The sequence below is a fragment of the Diabrotica virgifera genome, chromosome 6 (assembly GCF_917563875.1).
Source record: "Diabrotica virgifera virgifera chromosome 6, PGI_DIABVI_V3a".
NCBI classification, from domain to species: domain Eukaryota; kingdom Metazoa; phylum Arthropoda; class Insecta; order Coleoptera; family Chrysomelidae; genus Diabrotica; species Diabrotica virgifera.
Window position 1 is genome coordinate 43,375,662 of NC_065448.1, and position 20,883 is coordinate 43,396,544.

General features: G+C 31.8%; 1 protein-coding gene and 1 long non-coding RNA gene across 3 annotated transcripts in view; both read right to left on the bottom strand.

The window, feature by feature from the left end:
• The window catches only part of LOC114324528 (protein furry), a 274,530-nt gene that overhangs the window by 113,140 nt on the left and 140,507 nt on the right, over window positions 1-20,883 (bottom strand). The gene's annotated exons all lie outside the window — the stretch shown is intronic.
• LOC126885928 (uncharacterized) lies at window positions 1,129-4,238 on the bottom strand. The gene is made up of 3 exons (XR_007698500.1): window positions 3,345-4,238; window positions 3,092-3,286; window positions 1,129-1,310 (listed from the first exon to the last, which is right to left on the bottom strand). It is a non-coding gene; the product is annotated as an uncharacterized LOC126885928 (long non-coding RNA).

Genomic DNA, 20,883 nt, shown 5'->3' on the forward strand with positions numbered 1-20,883 from the left:
ACAAGACCTATGTAACCCCTTAAAAAAATGTTTCGAAGAATATGTTTGATGGCCAAGATGCATACATATATTTAGAAGGAAAGTTCCTGATTTCTGTAGTATAATACATAATACCAAAGAGGAAGTAGCCCTAAGCGCCGGACTCCACTTGCGATTTGTAGTTGTGAAGATTGAACACATTCTTTCAAATAGAAGTCAATCCATGATTATTTAGTCACAAATGGATTGACTTGTATTTGAAAAAATGTGTTCAATCTTCCTGATTACAAATCGCAAGTGGAGTGCGGCGGTAATAACACCAAAATATTCCATATAGGTCCATAGAAGGTACACAGACATTGAAAAATTCCTGGAATATCCCCGAAAACATGTTCCCTGAACATCCCAGGAAAATCCTGTGTCAGCATTTTAAACATTACCTGAATGTCTTATTGGAACATTCCATGAATGTCCACGAATGTTCTCTGGACATTCAAAATATATTTTGTAGACATTCCCTGGATATACCAGAAATACAGTGATGAGCGCTCTAATAACCGGCAAAATAGCACAAAAGATGTATTAAGTAGTGAGATAAAAAGACATTGTATACATTTAGATTGTATTGATTGTGTACCACCTTCAGACGTATCAGACGAGTTTGGAAACTACCACTGTCACAGTGACAATTTTAGTTGACATACTCCTCCGATATGTGTAAAGGTGGGATCAATATAACGTAAATTTAAAGGTTAATTTCGCTAAATTTCCCAGCTCGACTAGTTTCATTTCTTTTTATCTCACAACTAAATATGTTGCCCATATTTTGCCGGTTATTAGGGCACTCATCACTGTACATCCTTGCTGATGTGACAATACCTCCTATCTGTTTTTTCATGAGTTTTGTATGAGAGATGGAAAAACATGTTTTAAGGTCACCTCCTGTGTTCATATGTAAGTTTTGACTTGTTTTGTAGTTCATAGATAGTTTAATTTACTACAAAACAAGTCAAAAAATATCATATGAAAAGAGGAGGTGACCCTAAGACAAGTTTTTAGTTTCTCTTACAAAACTCATGAAAAAAAACAGATAGGATGTATTATTACATCACTGACGATATGTGGCCATACCAATTAATACATCCTTGATAAATATAAACATTTTTATTGAACAAAATCTTTTCATACATTTTTTTAATGCAATTTACTAATATTCCTAAATATTTCAAAAAAATGTGTCACATTTGCTTTGTAAACTTTTCTTTTGCCTTTCGTAGCCACATATTCCGTTTCCTTCCTGGTTTTTTGTAGACCACTTCTCTCAGCTGATTCTAAAAAAAAAATAAAATAAATGGTAATTTTTCTATCCTTTACAATTAACAATCAGAAGAAATATTATTTACAGATAATGATATGCATAATAATAATAGGTTTGTTCTAGCATCAGTTTCAAACAGTTTGAAACCATCAGCGAATAGTGGACCAGCGCGAGTAGAGGGGATCGCACTGGTGACTGTATTATGTTCTTTTACTGACCAACTGTTTGCTGACGGTTTTTGACTAGTTTGACTGTTTGCTAGAATAAACCTAATAATAATGAATATTTTGTATTTTGACAATGACATCTGATGTGGAAGTCAAAACATTAATAAAATTATTTTTTCAAGTTAACTTTCACATGCGCGTCTTAAAATTGTACTTTTAATACTTATATCATAAATAACTATTAAAACTATCTTAAGAGGAAACAGTATCGATCAACAGGTAGCGAAAATGTGTTCCAAGATTGCGGCTGTAATTTTGAATATTTTTTCGAGATATTTGGCACACATATTCTTAATATAATAAAGAATGGCGGTACAGAGCCCAATTTGAAAAATATATTAATATGTGGAAATTACTCTGTAATTAAATACAATATAAAAAAACGAGCTTGTACCGCCATTAAGAAGAACAAAAAATACACTTTCTTCAAATACAACTTTTTTATCCGATTTTGTGTTATTTTGGAACTACTAAAATTTTTTATTTCATTAGTAGTTCCAAAATTACACAAAATCTAGGCATCGGATAAAAAAGTTTATTTGAAGAAAGTGTATTTTTTTGTTCTTCTTAATGGCGGTACAGGCTCGTTTTTTAAATATTGTATAATTACAGAGTAATTTCCACATATTAATATATTTTTCAAATTGGGCTCTGTACCGCCATTCTTTATTATTTTACGAATACGTGTGCCAAATACTTCGAAAAAATATTCAAAATTACAGGAACACGTTTTGGCTACCTGTTGATCGCTACTGTATTAACTTAAAACATTGTAATTTGCTAAACCAGTATATTTTACTCTACTACTACTCTACTAGCTACCTCATTTTCCACTGTTTCTAAAGACTTGTTTACATGGGTAGAGTTTTGAGGAGAGTAGAGGTAGTACTCTACCAAAAATGGCTTGATACCATTCACATGAGGAGAGTACAAGTATAGTACTGATGCTAGTATAGTGAAACCGATTTTTGTATTTTTAAACACTCTTGATTATAAGTGCACCTTAAATTCTTAATTTTTTGCTTAAGCTCGTTTACTCCAAAGCCTCCTTTGCCATTCTTTCGACGATTTCATCCTCCGCAGCTTGCTGCAAACTTTTATTTCTGTAGTATACACTACCTAAATTCCATAAACACTGGTATTCGCCGTATTATAGCTCTACAAGTTTTAAAGTTTCATCTTCGGTGAACTTCATTTTCACTATTTACACAAAACACAATTCCAGCCAGAATGACAGCGCCCCCATGTACTCTCCTACCTACTCTATTCTGCCATAATTGAGCGTGTTCCATGGGTAGAGTGTGCAGCCGAGTAGACATTTTGGCAGTAGTGGTGGTCATAGAGTAGTTACTTTGCCATAGGTTGCTAGTCACTCTACTTTAACTCCAACTATACACTCTACCAGCTATTCTACTGTGCTGAGCATTTTTACAGGTAGAGTTACTCTACTCTATCAAGTACTTGCATCATTACTCTACCCGTGTAAACAAGTCTTAAATCTACTGAATGAAAATCTACTTAATCTTAATCTACTCTTAATGAAAAATGTCTAAAATCATTTACCCACCTAGTATTATTGTAGAATTTAAGACAGTCCAGTGCCTTATAAATAATTTCAATATGAATATTTTTTCCTTTAATTCTCCTTTGATAGCACTCCATTTTAGATTTTGGGGAACTTATTTCATTGTGTTTATAGCCCATATTTATTGAAGGAACCCAATCTGGAGATTGTTATTATCGATTAAGTCGGCTGGTTTTCCTATAAGATTAAAATGTTAACATCTTCAAAAATCGTTACTGTTGTAATTGTAACTTACCAGATATAAAATGATTACAGCAGACAGGACAGGAAAATTTTCATTTCGCTAGTAAAACCTGTACATTGTATTGCATTTAACCATTGTTGTCTCTCAGATACCTTATTTAGTTCAGTTTAAAAGTGAACTTTATCTTGACTTTATCACAATTAGGTACTTTGCATTTCACACTTCAAAACACGACACCATTGAAGCATATTATCTTTCTAAATTAATACTTCCAGAGAAAATGTTAAATTAATCTTTGTACAACACAAAATTACAAAGAAATACAACTAAAATTATCTAAAACTCATTAAGAGCAGATAGAATAACATTTATCTTTTACACCCAGTAGCCATATTGACATATATTATTATGAATCAGTAGAAACGATTATATTTAAATTTGGTAAATATAACTCCGCACGACCACGCAACTCGAAACACAAGTACGCAAACACGGTTGCGTGAAGCGTGGCTCGCAATCGTGAAATTTACGAGACTTGCTCGACCTGTAGATTCTTGTTTCGCGCAGTACAGAAAAAAGATCCTGAACATGCCCGGGGTACGCTCTCGACGTTCGAGGATTTTGTTTCGGATTTTAAGTTCGCACAGGCGCACAAAATATTTGGGAAGAATTTCTTGACATTCTGTTCTTACTCCTTCCAATTCTTAACCTAAAATATTGTTTTGTTAAACAACTTGTAGATGTAGATTCTGGTTTTTAAAGTTTTGAAATTATGTAAAGTGTTGTGTCATTTAAATATTCTTCAAACAAATTTTAATATTTTTTATATTAAAGCTTTTTTGTTGTTTTTGTCAATGTTTTCCATTTCGTATGTTTATAAATAAGTAGGTACCTTTTCAAGTATTATTTTCATTCGATATTCGATAATTATCTATTACGGTAGTATGTATTACAGTAATAAATTGTAGTCTGTTTTTACTTAATTTCTTCTATCTAAATGAACTTATAAGTACCTACATATTCTTGTGGTTTATTTTTCAGTTTAATTTATGAGTTAAATTAGTCTCTTATTGAATATAATAAAACATAAACAATACATCAAACTTATTCTGAAACTATTTCTTGTGTCTTGTTATATTTCATTATTTTTGTGGTGTAATAAACCATAATACAATGCCACAACCCATTAAATTCAATACATAGATATCAAAATTGGAAATGATTGTTTTACTAAATTATTCCTTCCTTCAGATAATGTTCAACCCTCATGAAGTTAAAGGTAATTTTTATATCTACATATCAACAATCTTTTACTCTACAAAAATGTAAGCTGGATTTCAGAGTGGAAATAACCACATTATATTGTGGAAATAATAAAGAAAGACTATCAAATTTCTACCTTCTAAGAAAGGCATTGAATTATTGAATAGAAAGTTAATCCTTTGCCTGTTGCCTTTATTCTCTTTTCTTTTTCTTTTTCTCTTTGTTGACATACAAATTTGTTGCATTTGCATTTTTTTTGACATTTATTTCGACGCTGTGTCTAGGTACACGCTAACGTGTACGCAAATAAAAAAGTTAGGTACACGCTTAAACGTCATTAAGTCAGTGACGTCATTATTTAGCGTGTACTATGACTGGGTTTTTTGGTACACGCTAATTTGAGCCGCGTGTATGCTGTGGTAAAGTATCTGTAAGTATTGTGAGTGTCAGAGTGTGGTTAGAATTTGTCTAATCGCGTTATGTTTACACATAATCGCCTATGTTTATATTGATTTATAAAGAGTTTCCTTATTTTTTTACTTGTTTAGTGTTTTTTTTTAATTAACTATGGAGTGTGGACAATTATTTAGTTCTTTTAATTAGTTTAACAACATTTTAAAACAGTATGAAAAAGATAAGAGACAAAAATTCGTGATTAAGGCCCTTAATTTAAGGGTAGCAGAAGTAATAAGATAAAATATACGGGGCAATTGGTTAGTGTGATAAAACTCAGTAGATCCGCTAGAGTAATAGATAGCAATAAAAGTTAGTAACAAAATGTTTAGCAAACTTTAAGCTTCATATTACAAAATTACTAAAATTAGTTAGAATGTTACAGCGGAGTTGGATAATATAGTGGCAGACCCATGGACGTATAAATAAAGATGGACCGGTTTATTTACATCTTTACTTGAAGCCACGAGATCGTCACAGTCATAGCCACAAATCCTTAATTTGACGTTGTCATATTATTTTGTTTTCAAGTCAATATTTAAAATAATTTTCAATTTTTAGTATAATTTACTTTTAATTTATAAATCAAAATATATTACTTAGTTACTAGAAACCATTTCTAAATATACTTATTCCGCAACCAAGGAATTAAAAGAAAAACATTAATTTTTTAATTATTAAATGAAACTATATTCTGATAATTTCAACTATTTGTGAAACTTGGCACCACTGGTAATATCAACCAATCATAGTGCTTCAAGAAGAAGGAACGTGGCGTCTCGTGTTGTTTACGTTTATTTTGATAATTTCAGAATTTCCTTTTGTGTCATTTGAGTGAATTTGTTAGCGTATTTTGACTTTGAATTGAACAATCGTAATCGTTAAGTGTCTTAATCATGGTGCGTAACTGTGTCGTATGCAGGAAAACTGCATATTTACATCCACAACTGTCATTTCATTGGTAAGTATTTATCAAGTACATATTATAAACAACATCCATTGACGTAGCACAGGGATATGATATTACGTTATCCTTGAATTGAAATAAAATAAATAAATAAATAAAACTTAATAATTTTGTGAAATAAAGTAAATTTTGTAGTATTATAAATACATTTATTTATTTATTCGAATCTACAATATAATTTCTATAAATTTTCTTGTATGTTATTATATTACCTATATTGTATATGTTTACGATACTAAAAATACCATTAGTAATCATTTATTCAAATAAAAAAATTGTTTCAAATACCGTTCAATTATTGGAAGGTACGCCACTGACTAAGAAGGAAATGTCACAGTCTATCACCTCGTCCCCTTCCTCGCGCCTATAAACTGTTTGGCTTCAAATTTCGGTGAACAGAGAATAGAGCATGCCTAGTCCATCTTTATTTATACGTCCATGGGCAGACCAAAGTTATGTTTTTTAAATGGAACACCCTATATTTTATTTTATGTTTGAAATCTTCTTAACTTCCACATCACAAAAATATAAAGGTTTATTATGTTATACAGGGTATTTACAAAGTTATAACCAATTTTCTATTAAAATCGTAACAAGTGCAACTCCCTGTATAAATAAAAATAAACACCACAGCAAAAATAAACACCAATATAAACTGGTATAATTATTTTAACAGTATTTTGTATATATCGTGTTAAGTAATATTTATTTTGCTAACCTGAATATAATATACTTTTATATACATGCATATTGTTTTATTACAATTAAGTTTGAAATATCTGAATAGTTTTGCTTCCCTTCCCCTTCCCTTAATAAAAATATTTTTTATCAAACAAACAACAAACACCAAACATATCAAAATAGCGTGTACCAAAATATAAAGTCACTGCGCACGCTAAATAATGACGTCACTGGCTTAATGAAGTTTAATTCGCGTGTACCTAACTTTTTTAATTGCGTACACGTTAGCGTGTACCTAGACACAGCGTTATTTCGAAATAAGAAAGAGACAACAAAAAGCTTCCTTCTCTAACCTTAATGTATGCAACCCGTCATTACATTGCGAATCCGAAAATTGTTCGCGGAGCGAAAAATCCTGAGCATGTCCAGGATAAGTTTACGTTGACGCCTGCGCATTGGAAACTAATCCCGAACTTACTCTGGGTATGCTCGATTTGTACTGCGCGAACACTACTTATATTTACTAACTGAAGACCGGAAATAACGTTCGGTGCGTCAATGGTGGAAAATCTCAACAAATAAGTGGCCAATATTAAAACTTTACCAGGATGCCGCTTACTGATTTTGAATATTTATTAACATACTTTTCACAACAAGATAGACTGGCACTAACATTAAGATTTTTGACAACAAGAGATTCTTAAGTCGACTTTACATTACATGATTTATCATGTGATTTGTCATATGATTTGGTCATGAAGTGAAGTTTACATGTTTGCACTGTGTGATTTGTCATATGATTTTGCATTGTTTATACGGCTCGTTTTGTCATAAGCATTGTCATGCGGCTCGTCATGGGAAAAATCATATGACAAATCACATGATAAATCATGTAGTGTAAAGTCGACTTTATTCTTCCTTTTTTTGGTTTCTATCCGTTTCGGATGAAAGAAATCATATTGGCAATCATAACCTTGCTCGCTGCGGTTCGAAACAGTTCCTTGAGGTTTTCTTTAACGATGTTCTTAAATTTCTCAGCCATGATATTCTCCTTCTACCGGGTCCTCTCTTACTTTTGACTTTACCTTGCAATATAGACTGCAGCAGGGAGTAACGGTGCTGATTTCTCATAACGTGTCCCAGATACTGTAATCTATAAAGCCACATCTCAAATGCTTTAAGTTTTTTAATATTGGTGTCTGTAAGCGTCCATGCCTCCGCTCCGTACAATAATACAGCGAAAACGTAACATCTCAAATGTCTCATTTTTGTATTTAGGGATATGTTGTGGTTTTTGAAGATGGAGCTCATTTCGTTAAACACCGTTCTTGCCTTTCCTATGCGGCACTTTATTTCCTGTACATTTGTACATTGCTTCACTGCTCATTTATAACAGTTCTCAGGTACTGTTTTATAGCCTTCGTGCCAATCAAAACCAATCATTGGTGGCTAGTAGAAATAAATGTACTAAATATAATTATAATAATGATAATAGCACATACGATGTACAGCTGGTTCCTAAAAAAACTGATACGACTCTTAGTAAGAGTTGATCATTTTGAGCAGTGTATGATTGGTCTGACATTATATTCTATTTATTATGACAGACAAATAATAAAATAAACAAACAAACAGCCATTTTTTGAGGTTGAAGTTATCTGACAAATTTTAAAATTTGGCAGTGACAGTGACAGTATGTAAAGAATTAGTATTTATCCTTCAAAATATAATAAATTCAATATAATTAAACTCATATTCATTATATCACACCTCGTCAGAAGCTTTTTACAAGAATGTAGTCAGCGATTTTGATATGGCTTAGAGCCAGACTACATCAAGATCGCCTATAAATCGTGCTGGTAATTGCTTTGCAGCGAGACCAAAAACGAAAAGAAGAAGAAGAAGAAAGTACACTGCTCGATTTTCTACAAAATACGCTTTAAGAGTCGTATCAGTTTTTTTTGGAACCAGCTGTACATACTATATATGTACTATATATGTACTGTTATGATCTACTTTTTATTACTTTAATATCACTTAATCTTTATTTGATTACTCCAATTAATTATTTAATCACTTATCCAATTGTCGCAAATCATACAAAAAAATTAATAAAAAATCTCAGGGTGCCTTTTTATAATACAAAAAAATATCTAAATTATCTTACGTTATACTTATCTTCTCTCGTGGTTTCATTATCTCTTAGTTGGTTCTAATCGGGAAAAAATATTAGGAAAAGGAATTAAATAGAAATATAAAATAAGCATACAGAATTTTATTATCAAAATCAATACTCTAAAAATCGATCAAATTTAAAATCTATGGACACAGCTGTCCGAATGAAAATTTTTACCACTTAAATTTATTCTAGTTAAAAAACAATTTATCGGTTTGTTCCCGATGACTTTGTTAAAACAAGCTAAACAAACAAATTTAGGTATTCGCAAATTACCTATACTTCCTATTTACTTTTTGAAATATTGGAATCTTAATTCATATGCTTTTACTCAAAATTTTAGTTTCCGAACATAAAAATATCTTTCACATAAATTGACTGACCTTTTGCTTCACTCACTCTGATGTCTTCTCTTGACCCAAAACAGCTCTCCCTCGTTGACTATGTTAGGCTACCCATCAAAGCCCTCTCCGTTCTCAAGCTTCAAATCTATCAGCATACCAGCACCAATTCTCCAACAAAACACAAACTCCAAAAATTCTCTCCTCTCCTTCTCACAATAATACAGAATCAAAGAGGTATTTCGTCTCAATTTGATCTGACTCTCGTTCCACTTTTCAGCTCTATTCTCCACTATCAAAACACCCACTGGTACTTGCTATCTAACTATCCACGAAAACGTTGACTGCTCTTCAGCGATGCCAATAACATAATGAGTTCCTCTTTCCAAAACTATCTCAACATTCCAACAAACTTTCCCCATTCCAAAGTGCCTAGCCAATCAGAAACATTTATCTCCCCACCTTCCTCTCTTTACATTCGAAAACAAAACAGTCATTCTTTCAAAAATATTCCTACTCAAACTTATGACTTTTCGGAAATTATAATTATCTAAATATTCCTATCATTAAACAAACATATTTAAAATTCCAAACTTTCTTTACCTCAATTTCCTAAGAACTAATTACTGTGGCATGCATAACAAAACACCGTTATAATCTCCAAATACCGATATCGACTTCGGTTCCTTTGACTTGATCGCAAAAACCGCCACCGAATGGAAGTAGACCGAGGCGCAGCGAAGTCACATGAGGTGCCTTTCTACACTCTCGTACTCGCTGAACGTTTATCGACTTCGCGAGTAGTATAGTGAGCGTTTTATATTTGTTACAACCTTGTAATCAGAGTTGTAGTTGGAGTTGATACGATCAGTGCCGTGGTAATTTTACTATGTAGTGGTCTAATCACGTTTTGTTAAGATTGTTATCATTGTATGAATTAACCAACTTAATAACAGGTCTACCGCGCACACTGGCATGGCGGTGTCCCTTGAATATTCTTGGGGACATGTTGGTCCGACCGATTTTATCATAAAAGTAAACGTTTATTAATTTTACAGTACTGTAGGGTACAAAATGTGCTCTCTTTCCTTTTCACTGTTATATATTTTCTATCTCTCTTTGGCAACGTTTAAATTGGTAAACGGTAAATTTGCGTAATAAACCGTCTGCCGAGTTCCCTAATCAATGAACATTAACGCCATACTTTCAACGGTAAACAACCTTCCACTAATTTCTGGAAGTTTGTACCTGTGTAGCAACAGAACGAGTTTTACCATTAGATTTCTCCAGATCCTTCAGCGAACGGATGGAACCACTATTAGAATTATCTACAGTTTTCCAGAACAGGTTAGGACTATAATAAATAATAACTTTTTATGAACCGGACTCAGTCGTATCATACTATATTAATGTCGCGTGATATAAATGACGAACATAAATTATAAATAAATAGTTGTGTATATAAATTATATGAAAATTATATAGATTATTTCATTCATAGGAGATTCTGACCAATAGAAAGCTACATAAATCTAAATTAAATCGATAATTTTTGATAATTTCCCGTCGTCAAGTATATTACGTCAGATGCCCTTCGTTGCTACGAATAAATACATTTAGTGACATTAATGACAATTAATGTTTTAAAAATTATAAAAGTGATGACTTTCAATCGTCAAATATTTATAAAAACTGTGTGTTTAATGGTACTTACATAAATAAATTACAATAAATTTTTTGGTTTTTAACAGTTTTTTCATGAAATAATCGCAACAAATTGCACTCGACCTCTGAAATTAATATAGAATTTTTGCTCTCGTGACACTTTGACATAATTTCACACGCCTTCGGCTCGTGAAATTAAAACTGTCAAAGTGTCACTCGGGAAAAATTCAATAATTTCAGAGCTCTTCTGCAATTACTACTGATTATTTCATTCATAGGCGATTCTGACCAATAGAAAGCTACAGAAATCTGAATTAAATCGATAATTTTTGATAATCTCCCGTCGTTAAGTATATTACGTCAGATGCCCTTGGTTGCTACGAAAAAATACATTCAGTGACATTAATGACAATTAATGTTTTAAAAATTATAAAAGTGATGACTTTCAATCGTCAAATATTTATAAAAACTGTGTGTTTAATGGTACTTAAATAAATAAATTAAATTAAAATTTTGGTTTTGAACAGTTTTATTCATGAAATAATCGCAACAAACTGCACTCGACCTCTGAAATTAATATAGAATTTTTGCTCTCGTGACACTTTGACATAATTTCACTCGCCTTCGGCTCGTGAAATTAAAACTGTCAAAGTGTCACTCGGGAAAAATTCAATAATTTCAGAGCTCTTCTGCAATTACTACTGATTATTTCATTCATAGGAGATTCTGACCAATAGAAAGCTACATAAATCTAAATTAAATCGATAATTTTTGATAATTTCCCGTCGTCAAGTATATTACGTCAGATGCCCTTCGCTGCTACGAATAAATACATTCAGTGACATTAATGACAATTAATGTTTTAAAAATTATAAAAGTGATGACTTTCAACCGTAAAATATTTATAACAACTGTGTGTTTAATCGTACTAATTTGTACTTACATAAATAAATTACAATAAAATTTTGGGTTTGAACAGTTTTATTCATGAAATAATCACAACGAATTGCACTCGATCTCTAAAATTAATATAGAATTTTTGCCCTCGTGACACTTCGACATAATTTCACTCGCCTTCGGCTCGTGAAATTAAAACTGTCAAAGTGACACTCGGGAAAAATTCAATAATTTTAGAGCTCTTGTGCAATTACTACTGAAAGTGAGTAAGTTTTAATATGTAGAACTGTGAGTCGATAATTATTGAACTGTTTGTGTAACTTTGCGCCGATTGATATAAGATACGATTCCGGTCACAACTTTTTAACCGGAAATGAAATCAAACCGGAACTAAATATTCGAGCTCGACTTTTCAATACGCGATGGTTGATTATAACATGTACTATTTCTGTGACTGTAATGTGGCACTTCCTATTACATATTTTTAACCGAAAGTGATATAAAAGCCGAAAGTATATATTTGTGTTCGTCTTCCTACGGTGCATCCAATAATATATCGCTTGTACTATTTCGGTGACTTTAAACCAGTACTTCCGGTTGCAACTCTTAGGCCCGACGCAAATTGAACCTAAGCCAGACACAAACTTGCGCCGTCGGGTCGGGTGACCCGTGCATTTATTTTTCTAGCGCACCGCATATAGGGCTTTTCATTCACAGTCATTTGTTTCGAGCTTCTGTCATGTGTCACATAATATTAATATATCTACGTCATACGTTATTGGCATATACCATGATACAAAACAAAGACGTATGACGTAGATATATTAATATTATGTGACACATGACAGAAGCTCGAAACAAATGACTGTGAATGAAAAGCCCTATTGAACACAACACAACCCAACCGTCGGCTATGGACGTGGCGAATAGAGACGGGCAAAATCAGTGCGGACACGTAACGGTTACTTTTGATACCCGTTCTCAGTGGTACTGAGTACAAATACTGATTACAAAATACTGATGTATCTGATCCTTGTACTGAATTAGGTAGGCAACTTAAAATCGGTATTTCTGCACTTGTAACTAGTAACGTTTTAAAAATATCTTACACGTCCCTAGTGTCGTAGCGGTATGACTTTCGAAAACATCGAATTTGATCATAAGCGGGTACATAAAAAGATATCTTACACTGAGTATTTTATTTCTGCACATAATACCTACATATTTAAAATAATCTCTCCCCTACTGCTCGGTCATAACTCATATTCCTCAATTTACTGCTCGGATCACAATCATTTACAATTACTGCAGGATCGCAATCATAATGTACAATTACTGCAGGTCATAATTCATAATCCCTCCGCTACTGATCGGTCATAAAAAATAACACTATCTGCATATTTCGTTTTTAATTTTGAAGCATAAACAAAAATGTAATATGTAATAAACAAAAATGTAACATGCCGACAAGTTGAATTTGAGGGTAATACGATATTTTTATCGATCACGGTTTTAAGTAACATGAATCATTTTTCACCTTATTTTTCTAATAATGTGTTTTTGTAAAGGCATAACTTTGATTATTAATTTCGTATCGCCGCTTATTTAGTCTACCAAAAGTTATCAGAATTTAATGACAAAGACAACGCAGTTTTCACTCGGGGTGTTGACTATGCTAATATTTTTATTTATCATAATAAATTGTACTTAGGTACCATCCGTACTCATTTCAGATACGTCCGTCTCGCAAACAAAAACAAGTAAAAATAAACATCTGGCGGTGAGTCACGCGTTCCACGGCCCAAGAAAACTGTACACCGATGACAAACGTTCCCAAGCGAGACCTGCGAACGCATGCACTGATTTTTGGTTTTTGTTTATTTTTATTTATTTTTTATTATTTTTTATTTTTTTTTGTCTTTTTTTTTGTTTTTTCCTATAAATTTAGAAGCTAAACCTGTTTATAAATTAACTCTAGTCTATGTTGTTTCGAAGTAGGAAAATGGGTTATAACGTCATTGTACAATTTATTATTGCTTTGGAGAGATTTTAAAAGTTTTTTTCTATTGACATTTGAGACAAGCTTGACATTCTCTCTTGTTTTATGGTGTTTCGACAATACGTTTGACTCTTTTGAGACAAGAGAAATCCCGTTCATTTGAGGCAGAATTTGTCCACATTTGAGAACAATAATTTATTAATTTCGGGAACAGTTTGTTGTACCTAATGAATTGAAGTGTATAAAAGTATACATATTTTGTAACTTATCCCACCTTCCGAAAATATTTGGATCAGCATATAAAATTTCATTTTCTTATTTTATTTGATTAAAGGATGATGGATAATTTTTAATGAACTTGTCTAATAGATATTTTGAAAATTCTTTGGCGTAACTTTTAAATTTTAAATCGTCAAAGAGGTAAATGCCTTATAACAGTGAGTAAATAAAGCGGGGGTGCAATAGTTTTAACTTTTGCCTGCTGGAGACCATACAATTCACCGGACATCAAGACAGCGCCGTCATAAGTTTGCCTTGCCAATTTATTTTTGATATCAAAAAATTTTAATCTGTCCTTTAAAACACCAAAAATATATTCTGTCTTATGGCTTTTACTCACGTCTGAAAACCTAAAAACCTCTCATAAATATTAGACGTAACGCGTATCGAAGAACAATAATTGATAATTGCGAACGACATGTTACCTCTATCAGTAGTTTCGTCTACTTCTACCGAAAAGGATCAAAATGTAACTGCTAATTGATTCTTTCATTCTGCGCTGTTTTAGGTACGCCGCTAAATCTCTTCGAGACAGAAAGTAAATTAGAAAATTCCAGATCGTATTTGTTAAACAATTTTATTTATTCTCTATAATTAACTTGATTTAACGAATGCTTCGATCCACCCTGTCCCCTAAATGGTAATTCCTGGCAACTTAAAAAACATACAATATCAATAAAATTAAACGACGTAAAACTACTTATTTCATAGTTTCATCCCGGGCGCGCTAGCAAGGTACGTGGCTAGGTACGTGCCTTGCTGCCGTTTGCAGATCACCGATCGGCAGATTGGTATCTGTCAGATTTGCCATTCAAACGAATACGGGGAATGTATAATTGGTTGCCTATCGGCTAATATTCCATAGCTTCTTATTACAAGAAAATCGTCAATCTGGGGACGGCTTGCCGAAGCTGGCCTATTGCAATCGGGTGCATGGCTGTAGGATTATTAATTTGAAAAGTCTCTTCGTTCGAATTCTTTTAAAAACAATGAATATTTAGTCTGTATTATCCCACAGATATTTTTTTATTTCACAGAAACGAATATCATCAACTCTGATTAAATTAAATATTTAAAAAAATCTATAATGTGTCCATAAATGTGTGGGTCGGCACTGCCGAGCCACTGTCCAGCCGCCACTGGATGGTGCGATAACTTAAACAATTTAAGAGGCTAATATTGAAGAAGGAACAGGCTTTAAATCCTACATACAAGAAGGAAGAAGAAGATAATTCTTTTCATTTCTGTTATGTACAATTTTGTTGTAAGGTTAATAATAAATGACGGCGACATTCAATTCAATAATATGCTTCCCCATCACCCTTCCACTAGTTTCTGGCGGCGAACTGTCTGAGACCCTTTCTGTGGACGAGACAAAAGAAACTTGTTTACAATCGGCGTATCTAGAAGGCCATCGATAAACCTTTTTTTATTGTTCTATAAATAATATTTACCTTTCGATGTTTCTGGAAATCAGTAGACTAATTGTACATAACTATATAAATAGACCTTTTTGGAATTAGAGTTCAGTTGTGAATTTGAAACCGTCGGTGTACTTTGATATGTAACGGGCACGGTATATTTTTTTGAATTTGTAATTAGATAAATTAGTAGATTTGGTGTAATAAATAAATTAGATATAGTAGTTTGTAAAATAAAAGAATAAATTCAGTGTTTTTCATTTGTTTAGTTGTAAGTTATTAAAAATAAATAAAGCCAGCTAAAATTAAATATTAGTGCCTAAAAGATCATAGAAAAGTCAAGTCAATTTTGTAACACTAACATTTTTCGAGAAAAGTTGAAAATGGCGGAGATATTGAGAAAATGTACGCAGCTAACGCTTTGGCGGAATTCAGTCGCGATTTTAAATTTAAACTACTATTGACCTCCCCTACAGGTTAAAATCCCTATGGGCTATCTCACCTGGAGTAATAATACAACTTTTTAAATTATATTATAACCTTATATTAATAAAAAAAAGTACGCCAATGATTTTCTTAAAAAGTAAAAAAAAACTAAAACAATCTCTATTACAAGATACAAAAAACTGTAAGCAAAACCAAACATAAACATTTATTTTAAGATTATTATTTAAAAACATTGAAACATGATAATATCGATAAAAGATAATGGACCTTTTAGTTGAGATCTGTTTTATTTCTTTGAATTCTGTCATTTTACCGACAATTCAAGGGAAAAAGATCCACGCTCCTCAGGACAATAAAAATAATGTACAGAGACAATAAATTAGGGTTTGGTATTAATTTAAGGATCATAAATTGAGAGAAATTTCGATATTTCACGTTGCCTTGAATCCCGTCCTCAGTTTTTATCTCTTTCTGTTACATTTTTCTATTTCACTCGGCCTGCCGTACCAACGTTCCCTGGGATTTCTTTTTTATACGCCCCGCCCGCGCCACTGATCTAAAACCCTGAAACAAACATACCTACCGGCCGCAGCCCGACAAAATGTCGCCGATTCTCGAACGAGCAGGCTATGCAGAATTTATACACCAGCAGCCGCCTTGCTCACGTTTATTATGGCTTAACCGTAGAGGTAAAGATGGACGGGAACTGTTATTTCGGTGGAATGTTAATATTTAGTGAATATTTCGCACTTTAATACCGAGATACTTAAAAAAAAAACTCATAAAAATAAATTTTTATTTTGTGTAAATTTTTATTTATATTTTTATTTGAGGATTGTCGAATAGGGAACTTGCATAAAATTTTAAATTCGAAAAAAATGTTATAAATCACAACAGAACATAATTTAAAACATGTATCAAAGATAAAAAAGTTTTGTTTGTTTTTCGTTTGGCCCCTTAAGACGATTAAAAATTCAAATTATACCAGCCAGCCCAAAACGCGTCGTGACGTCATCGGCCTATATGTTTACATTCTGAACCAACAAAGTAAACAAAATTGTATATAATTTTAAATTAGACATTATAAACGTCAGTAGAAAATGCAGTTATGTGACGTTCAAGTGTTTTTGATTGTTTGAACTATTCATAGAAAATTTGTACTTTTACAAAATGGTTTTATTTTCCATAGTAAACCTTCTTTCCTTTCCTTTAATAACTATATCAAACTCCAATCTCAAAAAACTGGTATATATTATTACAACGACATACGATAAATGTCATTAGAATATAAATAGTTTTCCTTTATTCCGCTACGACGAGCTGGCCAAATACCCAAGTAGGTGGAGGCCAATAAAGTAAAGAGGAAGCAGAAGGATATACCTAAATATAACCATAAACGGAACCATATAGTTAAACTATGTGACGTCACGGGTCGTTTGAACTATTTTAAAATACAGAAGACTTTAAATTTGTACTTCTAAGTTATTATGAGTTTTTGAAGCGTGAAATTTTGGAAATCTCATTTTTATACAAAACTGAACATTATTATGTAATAAAAAAATGTGCAAGTTCCCTATTGTGTCTATACAGTGTAGCAAATCCAAATGAAATAAATTCATTATTTTATGAATGGGCGCTTTTGGAAATAAATCCCGAAATAGGTCGATTTTTAGTTTTAAATAATGATTTTTTGGCATGTATATCATACTATAGTCCGTCCCACCTTGACTTCACAGTATAGGGAACATAGGCAATGCAGTTTCTATGAGAGTTTTAGCGCCGTGATGCCGATTTTATCAAAAATAATTTATAATCGAATATTAGAGAGATTAAATGAAAACTATTTTAGAAATGCAATCTACAATTTTAGGATTCATAGGCGTAATAACTTATTATATCAAATAAACTTAAACGCAGTGGCGGCTCGTGGCCTTAGAGACAGGGTCGGCAAGGTCTTTTTGTCTCATCATATAGGTATACCATCTAATTGAAAGGCTTAAATCATCATAGGAGATTTTTTGTTTGGTTTACTTGACATTCTCTCTTGTTTCATATTGTTTTGATAATATGTTTTGCTTCTTTTGAGACAAGAGAAATCCCGTTCATTTAAAGTAGAAGTTGGTGGTAATAAGAGAATTGATGATCAGTTTGTTGTAATGAATTGCAGTACTTAAGTAGGTACTATATAAAATTACACATATTTTGTAACTTATCCAACTTTCTGAAAATATTTGGATCAGCGTAATTTTTAAGTAATTTGTAATAATAAATATCTTGAAAATTCTTTGGCGAAGGTAACTTTTAAATTTTGAATTGTCAAAGAGGTCAAAAATTTGCAAATCTTCAAAATTCGAAAAACGAGTATCTATTTGCATAATACATAGTAGGTATCCAAAATTTCAAAATATACTCGTTTTTTCGAGATATGTATTATGCCTGTGTATTTTTTGGGCTGGTTGGAAATATCAAGCGAACCCAAAACGTCACTGCGTATATAGGGTGAGGCAGATAACTGGCTTATTAGAAATATCTCGAGAACTAAAGGCAACACAATCATGAAAATTGAAATAAAGGGGTTTTGAAGGATGATCTATTAAATGAAAATATTTTCATCTCTTTGCAACTTCCGGTTATAACTTCGTTTTTTTAAATGGAACACCCTGTATATTTTTACATTTTTGGATTCTCTTCGATGTCTTCTTTCTTAAAATATAAGGTTTTGTAATATTATACAGGGTATTTTAAAAGATAATTACCTTTTTTTATTAATTTCGTAGCAAAATTCACACCCTGTAGAATTGTAGTAGTTTGACATCTAAAACTCTACTTGCGTTCAAATGATTTTCGGAATGAGTATTTTCTGAGTTTTCTTAAATGGAACACCCTGTATTTTTGTATTGTAGTGAAATGATATTTTATAGTACTTTTTTATTTCTTAAGCATTCCCTATACCTAACTTCTTTAATTTGTGAGTTATTGGTGATTCAAGCTAAACATTAATAGCAACAAAAAATACGTAAAATTTTATTAGGTTGGCCGTGAAAATACTCAATCCTAAATAATTTTTCAGAAATAAATACATATTAATCTAGACTGGTCCTTAAAATTACCAATAATGGTTTAGCTATCGAAATACCTACTTAGTTAAGATTGTTGGTGCGATTAACAATTAAGCACAAATTAAAGCAGTTAGGTATAGGGAATGCTTAAGAAATAAAAAAGTACCATAAAATGTCATTTCATTACAATACTAAAATACAGGGTGTTCCATTTAAGAAAACTCAGAAAATACTCATTCCGAGTTTCGACCAACCCTGTATACTAAAATTAAAAATTTAGCTATACTAATGATTCTTAACAATAGTAGAGTATATTAAAAATCATTTGAACGTAAGTAGAGTTTTAGATGTCAAACTACTACAACTCTACAGGGTGTTAATTTTGCTACGAAATTAATAAAAAAACGTAATTATCTTTTAAAATACCCTGTATAATATTACAAAACCTCATATTTTAAGAAAGAAGACATCCAAGAGAATCCAAAAATGTAAAAATATACAGGGTGTCCCATTTAAAAAAACGAAGTTATAAGCAACTTCCGGTATAACCGGAAGTTGCTTATAAAGTTGCAAAGAGATAAAAATATTTTCATTAAATAGATCATCCTTCAAAACCCCTTTATTCCGATTTTCATGATTCTGTTGCCTTTAGTTCTCGAGATATTTCTAATAGGCCCTTTATTTGCCTCACCCTGTATATTGGAAACTACTATCATTACGCAAATATTTGAGATTTTGCACCAGATTTCTTATTCTGTCTTTGGAATAAATAATGCCAGTTGACTGATTTTGAACAACAATGAATATCAAATCGGTTTGGGCAAACACTTTCTTAAAAATATTTAAAAGAACATTAAAAGAGTAATCATTTAATAAAGTTCTCAAACCGATTGCTTCACGGATCAAGATATCACATCACAACTTTCAAAATCGTCGCCTTCGATAATAAATTAAAAAAACTTCCAAAAGCTGTTCACGAAAATCCGCTGCAGTGGAAACTAACTGAGGTTTAAAATTTCATCGCGTCTGACAAACTGTTTGCATTTTTTTCGAAACAAATTGTTCTAAAATAGTAGTAGTCTGGGCTGATTATCGGAGAATAGGCCATTTTTAGGAAAAGTTATTTATCAGCAATTTTATTGCTGGAATCGAATTATAAGATCCTATATATTAATAATATAGGTATGCAAAGTCCTCAGATAGTGTGCTACTATTTTTATAAACAAAATGGCGCACGAAAATCGTGTTTTTTTCAATTATTGCTCTTTAACTCCGAAGATTTTAACTTTACAACAAAAACACTCCAATAAAAATTCACCGTGATTAAATTCTGCATAGAGACGTGTTTTTCCCGATCTGCTCCGACGAAAATTTTCCTCGGAAAATGCGGGTTTTCCCAACAAAATCTTTAATTTTCAAATAAAGTTTTAGATAAGTAATTATCTACCAATAATTAAATAATTTGGTGACTTAAAAGCTTTCTTGGTTTAGATTATAGTTCCAGAAGCTGGTGAAAATTAAACGAATATTTTAGCCACAATTCAATTGTTAATTAATAATTTATGGTCGCAATAATAACCAAAATAATTATGATACACTGATTAAACTTTGAAATCTTATAAAGATGAGATGCCTATTTAACATTTTGTTGACAAAATATAAATTTTTTATTTTTTTGCATAATATTTAAATGTTTAAAAAATAGTTATAAAGAAATTAACGTTTCTCAGAAAGTTTTTATTATATTATAATTTTAAAAAATAGCTAAAATGCGCATTTCAAATATCTTGAAATTGAATGCTTTAAAACTTTTTTGCAACCATTTGCAAAAAAGTTATGAAACAGCAAAGTAAACATACAATTACTACGGTGTTTATAATTTTTTTTAATTCTTTCAAAGCGTAGAAGTGAGTTTAAAGTACAAGCTAATTATTTACAAAAA